Raw genomic sequence first — 13,178 nt, 5'->3', positions numbered from 1 at the left:
TAAAGTTAAATAAATGTAAGTAAAAATAATTTATTCAATTTATAAATAAATAATAAATTTGAGAACCTAATTGCATTGCAAAAAAAAAACATTTAGGAAGAAATGCTTGTGCCATAAAAAACAAAGAAATTAAACAAAAATATTTTTTGATTAAATTTAAAAATTACAATAAACAGCCTAAACAAAAAAATAAATTTATAAAAAATAAAAATAAAATAAAAAATTGAAAATAAAAAAAATTTCCCTGCGCCAGGATTTGAACCTGGGACCTCAGGCTTACCACGCGAGTGCTTTGCTCTGTCGGCCATTGTGACTGCTGGAGCGTCGCGAGCAAAAAGGCACACTTATGCTTTTCACGGGACATGAATTGGCAGACTATCTCATAAACTGGTATGATGCTACTGGTATTTATACTAGTAGATGCTGATGCATAGCCTGACAATTGACATCTCGTAGGATATCGCAATGTTAAAAATACCAGTCGCTAACATTGAAAAAGGATAGAACGTGAACTAGTTCGGCTGAAACGCAAACCGGTAGAATTCTAGTTCACAACTAGTAGCTTTCCCTGCAGGGTGGTAAAACTTTTGTCCGCACAACACCACGGCTGCAGCTGATACTTGTTTATTTTGCATAATTTTCTCGGTATTCGTCATTCGAATTTTGAGTGAACACAAATATGTCGGGCCAGAGAAAGAGTGCGCGCAATGTTCCCTCTCCCCTGCAAACTCCCGCTCAAAATCTGCAAGTCAGAGGAGTAAGCAGTCCTACAACGGCAAGTTCATTTGAGAGGCTTGGAGCAAAGTTAGAAGCATACATGGCAAACATACTGGCAAAAATAAAAGAAAGTGAAGAGCGAGTAATGCAAAAAATGGGTGAAGTTTCGGCTGAACTAACTAACTTTAAACTAGCTATGAAAACTATGGAGGAGAGAGTGAGTACGCTAGAGCAGCTTTGCGAAAATGTAGATGAAAGCAGTGACATGAATAAGTTGAGTCAACACTTGGATGAGGTGGAAAATGCACTGGTGTTAGCGGATGTAATTATGTATAATGTTCCGCAGGTAACCGAAGAAAATTAAATTCGTTGTTTACTCAACTATGTCATGATTCAATAATACAAGGTTGGATAAATATTGACATTCGTGTCAATCGACTGCCTTGTAAGGTTGCATTTGAGAAGGAAAGAGAAGCGGGTAACAATTTTATCCCCTTTTGTGAAAAGGTAGTAGGAAAAGTAGTGTGGTAGTGCTGTGGTATAATAAACATGCCATATAGATATTAAAATGAAATAAATGAATATTCAGATAAAATTCTGACCAAAGAAAAATCGTATCGACAAATATTCCAAATATACAAAATAAAGCATGGTTGCATTGAAATTCCAGTATATATTAACCGTAGATCGAGCTTAAAAAATAATTCATAAATGAAGCCATGTATCATTTTTGATACATACTACAGTTCATAGGAAAAACTGATTTATTACAAAATTTTACTTTAGAGTTTTAATATGTTTATTTTTATTAATACATTATATGCAAGTATTTTTTAAGAGTTTACATGTTTAGGTGTTATTTATGCAATCTATGCAAACATTTTTGGCATGTTTGTCATTACAGCACGGCTTTTTACATGAAAAACAGAATGACGAAGTCCACTTACTTTTGTTTTCTCCAGAATGAAAGCATTTTTGACACCTTGCGCGGTTTTTTTTCGGAGACTTATCAGTTTTTTGTTTTTTTGATGGGCCAGCATCATTATCATTAGTAACGGGGATATTCTTACTTGAGAGTTTCGAAAGCAGCACCAGAGATAGTTCATTTCTTGGGCCCTGTTTACGTTTTTCCATATAAGGCTTTGCCAACGAAATTGCCAACTCATGCAGGAAACATTTACGTTTTGTGTGCTTTTGAGTTTGCTTCCAATTGGGGTCGATTTCGTTGTATAAAATAAAAGAATTCAAAGCGGAAATATCAATAATGTTGGAAAATACCGCCATAGTCCAACGATTATTTTTACGTTTACAACTGTAGCAACTTAGCATTTTGTCAACCGTGTCCACGCCTCCCTTCGTTGAGTTATAAAAAGAGATTATTTCGGGCAACTTTTTAGAGTCATCCCCAATATTAGGTGCGTGATGCATTGTACTCATGACAAGTGTACACTTGTTTTTATGACTGATGTACGAAACGAGACTGGTATCAGGAGTAAAGGCAAAAGTTGATTCATATCGTGGAATTTTTTTGCAATTCAGTAGCTTTGGGGGAATAGATCTTTTATTTTTGCGCATAGTTCCAACCATTGTCATATTCTTTTGCAATAGTTTTTGGCCAAGGCTGTGAGATGAAAAAAAATTGTCCATGGTGACGTTATGCCCTTTTAGTCCATCAACTAAATCTAGAACAACCCGTTCTCCTTGATTTCTCTCAGGATTTCCTGTCACACCTTTTCCCAAGTAGGGCTGTATTTTCCATACATAGCATGTGCGTGAATCAACAAGTAGCCAAAATTTTAAACCATATCTCTCTGGCTTCGATGGAATGTACTGGCGAAATTTACAACGACCATGAAATCCCAATAATTGCTCATCCACAGTAACAGAATCAGTAGGATTGTAGAATGTGGGAAGCCGTTCAGACCATTTTTCCCAAAGGTTTCTAATTGGTGCGAATTTGTCATAATTTCTTTGGCCTCGTCGGGTGAGCACATCATCAAAACGAATGACTTTGTGGATATATAAAAATGTTTTCTCAGACATAATTGACCGAAATATTGGCCGTCCACAATATTCATCAAACAAATCATGCAAAGTTTCATTTTTGGATCTGATAAACATATAGTAGTTATAAGCTTATATTTTTTTAAAACTTTTCTGTTGTTAAACTTACTTATATACACCGGCCAGCAATAATACGGCCAAGTAGGCATGAAATAAATCCTCGTAAATTTCGATATGGTTAGACCCATGTATATACTTTCCGTAGTTGTTTGAGTTATCAATTACAATTTTTGATAGTGACGGCGGAAAAAGTAGTAGGAATGAATCCCGAATATTGTTCACCCGGCTGGATGCAAATCTTGTTACTCCTAGAGCCCAGTAATCTTAATTCTATGACACTTCAATAAACAATTACTACTAACCTGGGCGTAAATTTATGATATTTTCTCTCCCCAATCGACCAGTGGCGTAAGGCTCGCTACGCCAAGTAGTACCATCTTTTGCTATATACATTGGATCAGCTTCTGAAGTACTGCCAATAATGTCATCCGGTTCAGGTAAGCAGCTTTCAGACGAACTGCTTTCAATTTCAGTTTCAGGATCGGAAACATCTTCATCCTCTTCACTCTCATCCAGTACTTCATTCACTAGTTCCTCAAAGGTCAAAAACCGTGGACGCGACATTGTTTTGAATACACACAATTATGTGACAAAATAAATGAATCTTCAAAAAAGCACCCCAAGAAATAAAAACACACCACAAATATCAAAAATAGCANCACCACAAATACCAAAAATCGCGTAGCGAATGACGTGCACCGCAGCAAAAAAACGTTTGAATTGCCATATGTATCAAAAATGATACATAGCTCGAATTATGAAGTTTTTGAATTTCTCATGGCCTACTTGCAAAATTTTTTGAAAATATCTTTAAAAATAACAGCAATAACAAAATAAACAAAGTCGCGAAGAATGCAGCACTTAATTTTTTTTTTAAAGAAGTTATGATAAGACATAAAACAAAATGTATCATTTTTGATACAAAGCTCGATTAACGGTTAAACAAAATAAATGGAATTCAAACAAGTCCTTTATTCGAAGGGACTATATGAAGAAATATACAAATAGTAATGATGTAATTGATATAATGCATATAAATGAAAGCATTAAAAATTATATTTGTTGCATTTAAAAATTACATGATAAATATCTTGAATTGAATTATATTTGGTTTTTTACAAATTTAAATTTTTTAGTAATGTCTTCTACTATTTTCTCCAATCAGTCTTGCTAATCATTATATTGGTTCCATTTAATAGTTACATCTTCAATATCGTAATTGAATTACATATGGTTTTTTACAAATTTCGATTTTTTAGTAATGTTTTCTACTATTTTATCCAATCAGTCTTGTTAATCATTATATTGGTTACATTTAAAAGTTACCTCTTCAATATCGTAATTAAATTACATGNGAAATATACAAATAGTAATGATGTAATTGATATAATGCATATAAATGAATGCATTAAAAATTATATTTGTTGCATTTAAAAATTACATGATAAATATCTTGAATTGAATTATAACGGGTGATTTTTTAAGAGCTTGATAACTTTTTNAGAAATATACAAATAGTAATGATGTAATTGATATAATGCATATAAATGAAAGCATTAAAAATTATATTTGTTGCATTTAAAAATTACATGATAAATATCTTGAATTGAATTATATTTGGTTTTTTACAAATTTAAATTTTTTAGTAATGTCTTCTACTATTTTCTCCAATCAGTCTTGCTAATCATTATATTGGTTCCATTTAATAGTTACATCTTCAATATCGTAATTGAATTACATATGGTTTTTTACAAATTTCGATTTTTTAGTAATGTTTTCTACTATTTTATCCAATCAGTCTTGTTAATCATTATATTGGTTACATTTAAAAGTTACCTCTTCAATATCGTAATTAAATTACATGTGGTTTTTTACAAATTTAAATTTTTTAGTAATGTTTTCTACTATTTTATCCAATCAGTTTTGCTAATCATTATAATAGTTACATTTAAAAGTTACATCTTCAATATCGTAATTGAATTACATATGGTTTTTTACAAATTTAAATTTTTTAGTAATGTTTTCTACTATTTTATCCAATCAGTCTTGCTAATCATTATAATAGTTACATTGAAAACTTAAATCTTGAGTATCCTAATTTAATTACATTTGATTTTTTAATTAAAACTTAATTTTAATGTTTTGTACTTTTTTGCAATCAGTCTTCTTAATCGTAATATTGGTTACATTTAAAAAATATGTCTTCAGTATCACAATTTAATTACATTTCGTTTTTTAAACGTGTAAATTTTTGGAAATATTTTCTACTATTTTCTCTTATCAGTCTTGTTAATCATTATATGGGTTATATTTAAAAATTAGATCTTGAGTATCCTAATTTAATAACATTATTATTTTTTAATTAAAATTTAATTTTAATGTTTTGTACTTTTTTTTGCAATCAGTCTTGTAACAATTATATTAGTTGTACTTAAAAATTATATCATTAACAGCTTAACTTGAATTACATTTGCTTTAAAAATGTAAATTTTTGGTAATGTTTTCTATTACATATCGCTTGCGTATCTGCTTAAAAGCCAACGGATGCGGACAGTACCCTCTTTATTTCTTCTAAACCATTTTCCGTATGTTGTCTCTAGCATTTTCGAGTCTTCTTTATATGTCTGAAGATTTTCGTCAGCGTATGCATGTAGTAGGGTTTAAAATGGATGGATGCCATAATTGTATGCTTTGTGGTAACTTCCAAAGACCTTCATACAAAAGCTGTTAATAGTTTTCGAGGTTGAAAAACGTATACATAAATAGATTGACACCAAAGGTGTATCATCTTTAGGCACGAAAAAGTTGTTTGCCATATCTACTGCAAAAAAAGAAGTAAATGCTAAGTCAAACTAGGATTTAGAAACAGGAGAACTCTTCTATGTACTCACCGTTGCGTTTGCCATTTCGTTTTGTAAAAAGTGTTGATTATTTTTATAACCCTCGAAATCTGCATTGCATGCCTTACAATTTCAGTTGTGAATTGAAGTATTCACACCAGGCATATCGCGAGCATTATGCGCTATTATGAATGGTCGATGGAGTGATGGTTTATGATGGCCATTCTTTGTGCATCATCTGGAAAGAAAGTTCAAAGGTGTAAATATTTCATTCACATATTTATAGTATACAATTTAACTTTTATTTGAAACATGGAACAGTTTAAGCAGAATATAACCATGTCATGTACATATGTCATGCCGTCGTGTCGTGGCTAAACGGGCGTGCACACCAAATACTAGGTCTGCATACATGTATGATGAAAATTTAAATGTTAGAATTTTTTTTGCTCATTGTTGCGACAGGTATCAACATTTATTGGGTGCAGAAAGGNCTAGGTCTGCATACATGTATGATGAAAATTTAAATGTTAGAATTTTTTTTTGCTCATTGTTGCGACAGGTATCAACATTTATTGGGTGCAGAAAGGAAAAATAAGCGGCGAGTTGTTTGCTAAGAGATAATTAATACTTTAATTTTTGTATGTATGTTTGAAAATTTAAAATGATCATTTACCTTGGGTTCAATGGGAGAAAAGTCCTTTACTTTTTCGAGACTTATTGATGTGCTTTATGAGTTGGTACATACGCGTTTTAAAAAACAGCTTTTTTACCTCAACACTGACATCAATGTGATCAGAACATGCCATAAGTGTCGCCAGATAAGGGCTACAAGTTCGAATTACGCCACCATTGAAATTTTTAAATACGAGCTCCAAGCTTTTTATAATATCCAGAAAGATACTAGATGGCTTAACTAGTCCACCCCTGGATACTTCGTCGACCCACGTAAATGTTGGCTCGTTTGCTCCGTACTGCACCAAGCCCAGCTTTCTTATCACGAATCCCGCAATATACTCCAACGCATCTTCGTGTAAGCCGCTAATCTCAATGGTTGGTTCCATCTGACTGGGAAACGCTAATTCGGTGGAAAGTTCGAATTCCTCAGAAACCACCTCATCATCTGTTAGGAGACCTTTCAGATTTTCTAACGATGTGTCGCTGAGGCGAAGCCACTCGGTTTCGTCGGTTTCCACATTTCCACGAGCAGCCAAAGTTTCTGTGTTACGAGCTAAAATAAAATATTGAGTGTAAGGACTCAATTAAATGACAATACTAAAAATTATACCTAGCAAATATTTTCGCAATCTATATTTAAATTGCATCAGGCTTGGGTTGTCGAAAAGTCCTCCTTTTGCACGCATCGCACCGAAAAAATGTTCAACTATATCCTGATTCAACCAGTACGTCAGGATATATTTAAAGTCATGCTTTTCCTTCAGATACTGGTATAAATCTCTAAGCGAATTGTTGCTCAGGAGAATTCCTTTCTGAAAGGGTAGCAATGTCTGTCGCCCACGCGCCCTGATATTTTGCATGCAAACGTCCATATTTGCTAAGGTCTGCATTTGGGAAAGCAAATCCATGCCAAAAGGTTTCCTTGTTGGCAGTGACTGAGAGGTCTTAAGTTTGGTGTTAAAAACGTCAAACCAATCGTTGACCACCGAAATAAACTCTGCCGTCTCTGTAGCGTTGAATAAGTCGTGCCCTAAACCATAACACCGTCTTATAGCGCTTGCGGTGGTGTGTGAAAACAGTTGAACAGCCAACTTCACTTTTTGTCGTCCAGCGTGGTGAACCATGAGGTGTTGCTCTGTCAGCTTTTAGGAAATTGATGCATCCGACACCGAAGTCAAAAGGAGTAACTGCGCGATCGTGCGAGAGGTCAAGTATTTTCCCTTGTACATATACCCGGTATCGAGAAAATGGTTGCGAATGAGTTTGATAAGATGCGGTACATCCGCAAACACAAAAATCTTTCCATCGGTGGCCGGGTGGGGAAACCAAGTTTGCTCTAAAAATGAGATATAAAATTTTAACGGGTTGTGTTAAACACTTACACAGATTCCTATACCACTTGTGACATTCTGCTCTCTCCAAAGGGCCTGATTCCCTGAGCCCATGTCGGATACTACTCCTACTACTGTACATCCCGCTTCCTCCAATTTGATTACAAGATTTTCCAAAATGCTCTTGGTCATCTTGCAGTCAAACGCACAGAACACCGGTTGCTTCCACGAGGACTTCAGTCCACGTGCAATTGCTAATTGCACGTAATTATACGGCTGTTGAACAGTGTCGGATATAGCATCATACTCATACAACGACTCGACCTTCATCTCGTCGAAACTGAGTATGCAGAGTCTATCTTCAGGAGGAGCCTCGCTTGCGCTCTTAAGCACACTCAACGAGAAGCTTAGCACGCCTTCGTCCACACTAACTTTCTGCAGCCATTTTTTTACAGTGGATTCACAAGGGAAAGGGAAACCATTTTTACACAAGTGGCCATATGCCCTTGGACCAGCGGCGTGTAGCGCAATAGCGGTAGAAATATCTTCCCATTCCCAATGAATTAATTTCTTCGGTTCGTACAACTTTCGCACCTGACCTCGCGTAAAAATAGCCGAAACTGCGTTCTCAAGCTTCTCCAGCTCCTTAACCCGCGCTCTTAAATTTGCTACTTCAGCTTCAAGAACCTGATTATTCGTTGTTCTATAGCACAAAATGATTATTAAGATACAATTTTTGGATTGACAAATATTTACTCCGTTTGGGTTGCGACATCAGCGAACTTGGAAGAAGGTTCTTCCCAATCGCATAAGCTTTCAACAGCCAGTGGCAAGGCATCGTCAGATAACCTCACCCTTTTGCAATCGGAGCTGGATACAAAATCAAAAGATTCAAAATGAAGTGCGCAAATTCTGGAGCTTTGGGTTAGGAGAACTCCGCAAGAGTCAGACCATTTTTTCTTTTTAATTCGCTTGCAGGCACATGAAACATCTTGACTCCTTCTTCTTTCCATGTTGTTCGGCACAATGCACAGCTTGTTTTCGGCATTTTGAATTTACTATGTCAATAACAAAATGTAATTAGCATATTTGGTTATAAACCCTATCTCTGAAAACGGACTGAAACGGAAGGAAAACGTTATTTTTCATTACCTTTATTCATTGCTTTAACTTTGCTTAGCAAGAGTATTTTTAAAATTCGAAAATACGGTATTTGGGAGGTGGGGCAGATAATCGTATCTCAAAGTTTGCTTGAGTTATCATGTACACGGACAAATGATTATTTCAAATTACAACTAAATAATAATTACCAGATTACCAAGGTAAGTTATAATAATCATTAAAATTACAACTGCCAAACAATCATAATGTTTATTAATCTTAATCGAAATTTAACTCTAGTGAACTTATTGGGTATAAATCTAAAACAGCAACCGTTATGCTATGAAAACCTCCAAAAATATGCGTCCATAGAACTTTGCATGCTGATTTCAACAACACTAAAATTACTCGGCGCAAGTTAAGATACAAACACGTTACCATACTACTTCATAGAACCTTATTAATTCAGGGATAGTTGAAATCAGCATGAAGAGTTTTATCGAAGCCCTTTGTTGGGTGTACTATAGATGAACGGTTAGTACACTAGACTTTTTCCACTTATTTTAAAGTTACATACAAAACACCAGTATATAGCACACTGTCTACAAAGGTGTCACAACTCAAAATTTGTAATTTATGAAATTATGCACAGAGCTTTTATTTGCCTTCCAGCGAAAGCTGCAGACATTTTTTTTTTATTATTTGTTAAAAAAAACTTAAGGTAAAGTCGCCCTTGTCCATATGATAAGAAATAGTTTTTCGCATTTTCTTACAAACGTATTATTTGAGTTGTGACTCTTTTGAACACGGTGTGCGATATTATAAAGGCCTTGCGCTAAAAGTGGGCTGCGCTACGATGATGTTGAGTATGTAAAAATCGCTGCACCAGGTGACGTGGACGGACACACAGACGATCCGGACCTGCACAAGAAAATATCTGTTAATATTTGCAGTTTCACTTTTATGGGGTGGTATACTTACTTGTAAATAGACAAAAGGATGCAATATCAAAAATCCCTGTACCAGCGGATGGGGACGTATACACAGACGATCCGGACCTGTACAAGAAAATATCTTTATTAATATGTGCACTTTCACTTTTATGGTGTGGTATACTTACTTGTAAATATGCAAAACTATACTTGCTGTAAAACTCTAGTTGTTTAAAACGAATTGTGAATAACTCTGAGACTCTGCAAACAAATACATATGTAAATTATTGTTTTAATACAAAATATTTCCATTATTTTAGATTTTTTCGGCATACTTACTTGAATTTGCGCATTTGAAAAATGAATTTCCACAAAACAATCGATGAAAATATCGGCAGTGTTGCCTGTTGAACTTTTTATACGAACACAATATTTCTATTTGTATTTTAGTAGTAGTTTCTACAAATCAAAAAAGAAAGCAACACAGGCTAAGGCAGAATGCGGGAGCGATACAATCGCCAGGTTATCCAACCTTGTATTATTGAATCATGCAATTATGTGAGTCGATCAACCTACATCCACTTCCAATTCGACAAACCCCTCTCCTATCATTGTAAAACTAAATTCTGCTTATGATCGCTCTCGTTTGTTCGTAGCAGTTGCTCGATTTCTCAAATCTAGCCGAAAGGCATTAACTCGCCGCAATATTGGAATTGATTCTGATGAAAAGATATTTGTTCATGAATGCTTGACAAAAAAGAACCGTGAGCTTATGCGACTGGCTGCTCAGCTAAAAAGACAAAAGCGGCTGGTGAGTGTATTCTCAATACGGGGACAAATTTACGCAAAAAAACATGCCGGCAGTGAAGGAGTAAAAGTTCTTAATCGTGAGAGCGTCGAGCGTCTAGCAGCTGCCACTTAAACTTAGCATATGTTTTATTATTTTAGTTAATATTGAAACTTTGTACGATTTGTTTTTGTTTTTATACTTACTTTTGTTTTTATACTTATTTTTATAATAGCCATGACAGATTCTATCCTCTTTTTATTTCACATCTACCCCATTTCTTCCCTTTCCTTCTATTTGTACTTTGCAGCTGACTGTTTCGCAAGCCTCCCAAACTGTGATCCATATGACTAGTACCTTGTGTAGATACACTAACAGTGATAATATTAGGCTAGCTCTGAAAATTACGTGCGAATATAATAAGGGGTTCAATATTTGCCACTTTAATGCTCGAAGTTTATCGATTGATAAACTTGAATATTTAAACTTTTTGTTACGGGAAGTAAATATTGATGTGGTCTGTGTAACTGAGAAATGGTTCAAACCTTGTATTGCTCACTCTGCTTATGCTCTTTGTGATTTTTCACTTTTAAAGAATGATAGGTCCACTGGTCATAGAGGGGGTGGCATTGCCATTTACTTCAAATCCAGTCTTAAATGTAAAGTCGTTCATAAATCTGTCTGTCCTGAAACAATTGAAAGTCTTTTTGTAGAGTTTAGTGATAATGTTCAAAGGTGTCTTGTAATATGTGTCTATAATCCTCATAGGTCTAATGACTTTACCACTATTTTTACAAAAATATCTGAACTGTCCTTGAGCTATGTAAATGTCCTCGTCTGTGGTGATTTTAATGTAGATCTTCTCCTGGATAATGTTAAATGTAGGCAATTACTAAAAAACTTTACCAATTGTGGATTAACTGTCGCAAACGAATTTGCAACACGTTTTGCTCCTCACTGTAAGCCAAGCATGTTAGATCTCTTTGGTGTAAGCAATGTTAGCAAAGTTAGCCACGTAGACCAATTTTCCTTAGATGGAGTCTCTGATCATGAACTAGTATTTTTATCTTTTAATATTGAATTTAACAAAGAATTGTCAGTTACCAACCTGACGTTCAGAGATTTTAAATGTATTGATAAAATAGCACTGAATGACGAAAGTATATCACTGGAATGGAACTCTTGCTGGTTCTTCTCGAATTTGGATGATAAATTAGATCAATTTAATAAACTGGTAAAATACTTGTATGATAAATATGTCCCTCTACGTACTATAAAAGTGAATAATTATAAGAGACCGTGGTTCACTAAGCACATTCTTAATCTTATTAAGGATCGAAGTAAGGCCTGTAAATATTGGAAGCAATATCCTTCAGACGAGCGTTGGAATGCATATAAAAATTTGAGAAATAAAGTAGCTAAAGAAATACGTTACAGTAAAAGAGTCTATCTGGAAAATAAGCTTGATACAAAATTACCCTCCAGAACATTGTGGAAAAATTTGAAATCTATGGGAGTCTGTAATAAAGATTCAAAACCTTGCGGTCTTGGTGCGGATGAGATGAACCATTTTTTCATTGGCGCCAATTATAAACTTACGAATTCGCACTTGTTCAGTTTTAATCAAAATTAGGTTTGCAATAGAGCTGTAGCAAACCGTATATATACGTTACTGAGTAACGAATACAACCCCTGATAGCCCGAACACAATGAAAACGACGAGCTACAAACCACAGCTGTCAAATTATTTTAACACGTACTCTTATGTAGATAATTATTTTGGGGACGACCGGGCTACGCGACGGCTGTGGTTGTGGCCAGATTAGATCTATTTCTATTTTTCTGGCGACAGATAAGGTTCTTCCTCTTCTTTTATGTCAAACTCATACAAATTCATGATGTCGCTGCCGCGTTCAAAGAAATCATGTCGCCATCGACAAAGCGTTTAGATAATGAAGATGACAAATTGGAAGCTGTGGTCCGTAGCTCGTCGTTTTCAATGTGTTCAGAACTTGACTCGAAGTACCGAATCGTTTCTCACATAATAATCTCGTTACTCGCATGTTCCGTATATGCACCATCATCGTGAATCAATACAACACAACACATTGAGCGGTACCGAAACTGTTTTTCGTACCGATACCCTGCAGGGAAACAGCGGACTAGTGAATCAAATTTCTAGTTTCGTACTAGGTCTTTATCGCCAAAAAGGCACTATTCCGATAGGAACTAGATCCCCACCAGTCTAAAATCGGCGTAAAGTGGTACTTTTAAAAACAAATTTTTTTCAGTTTTTTTCACTAGAAGTCTATATCTAAAGTGACGAATTTAGAAATGGTTCGGAACTAGAGAAAAAGGGATGCAGAACGAGCTAGATCCTATTTGTCGAATTTAGAACTATTTCGGAACTATCGAATAAGGGATGCAGCGGGGGGCTTGTTTACTTTACATAGATATGTGTTCGGCGGTTTTTTCGTTCAAATACGCTTATATTCTGTGCTTCGCAGATGCTTTTTCATAACTTGGTAATACAAAACTAAAATTTGTGTTAACATTTCAACATCTTGGGACCGTCTGGAATCTAAGAAATAACAGCGAGCACCTCTGCAAACTCAGCTACAGCTAAAGGTATGTAAACGTACATTTCTTACAATCATTCAAACAAATT

This window comes from Rhagoletis zephyria, unplaced genomic scaffold (assembly GCF_001687245.7).
Source record: "Rhagoletis zephyria isolate East Lansing unplaced genomic scaffold, Rhagoletis_zephyria_1.1 Rzeph_scaffold_05252, whole genome shotgun sequence".
NCBI lineage: Eukaryota > Metazoa > Arthropoda > Insecta > Diptera > Tephritidae > Rhagoletis > Rhagoletis zephyria.
The sequence above is the reverse complement of the archived record's forward strand: the minus strand, read 5'-3'. Positions refer to the sequence as shown.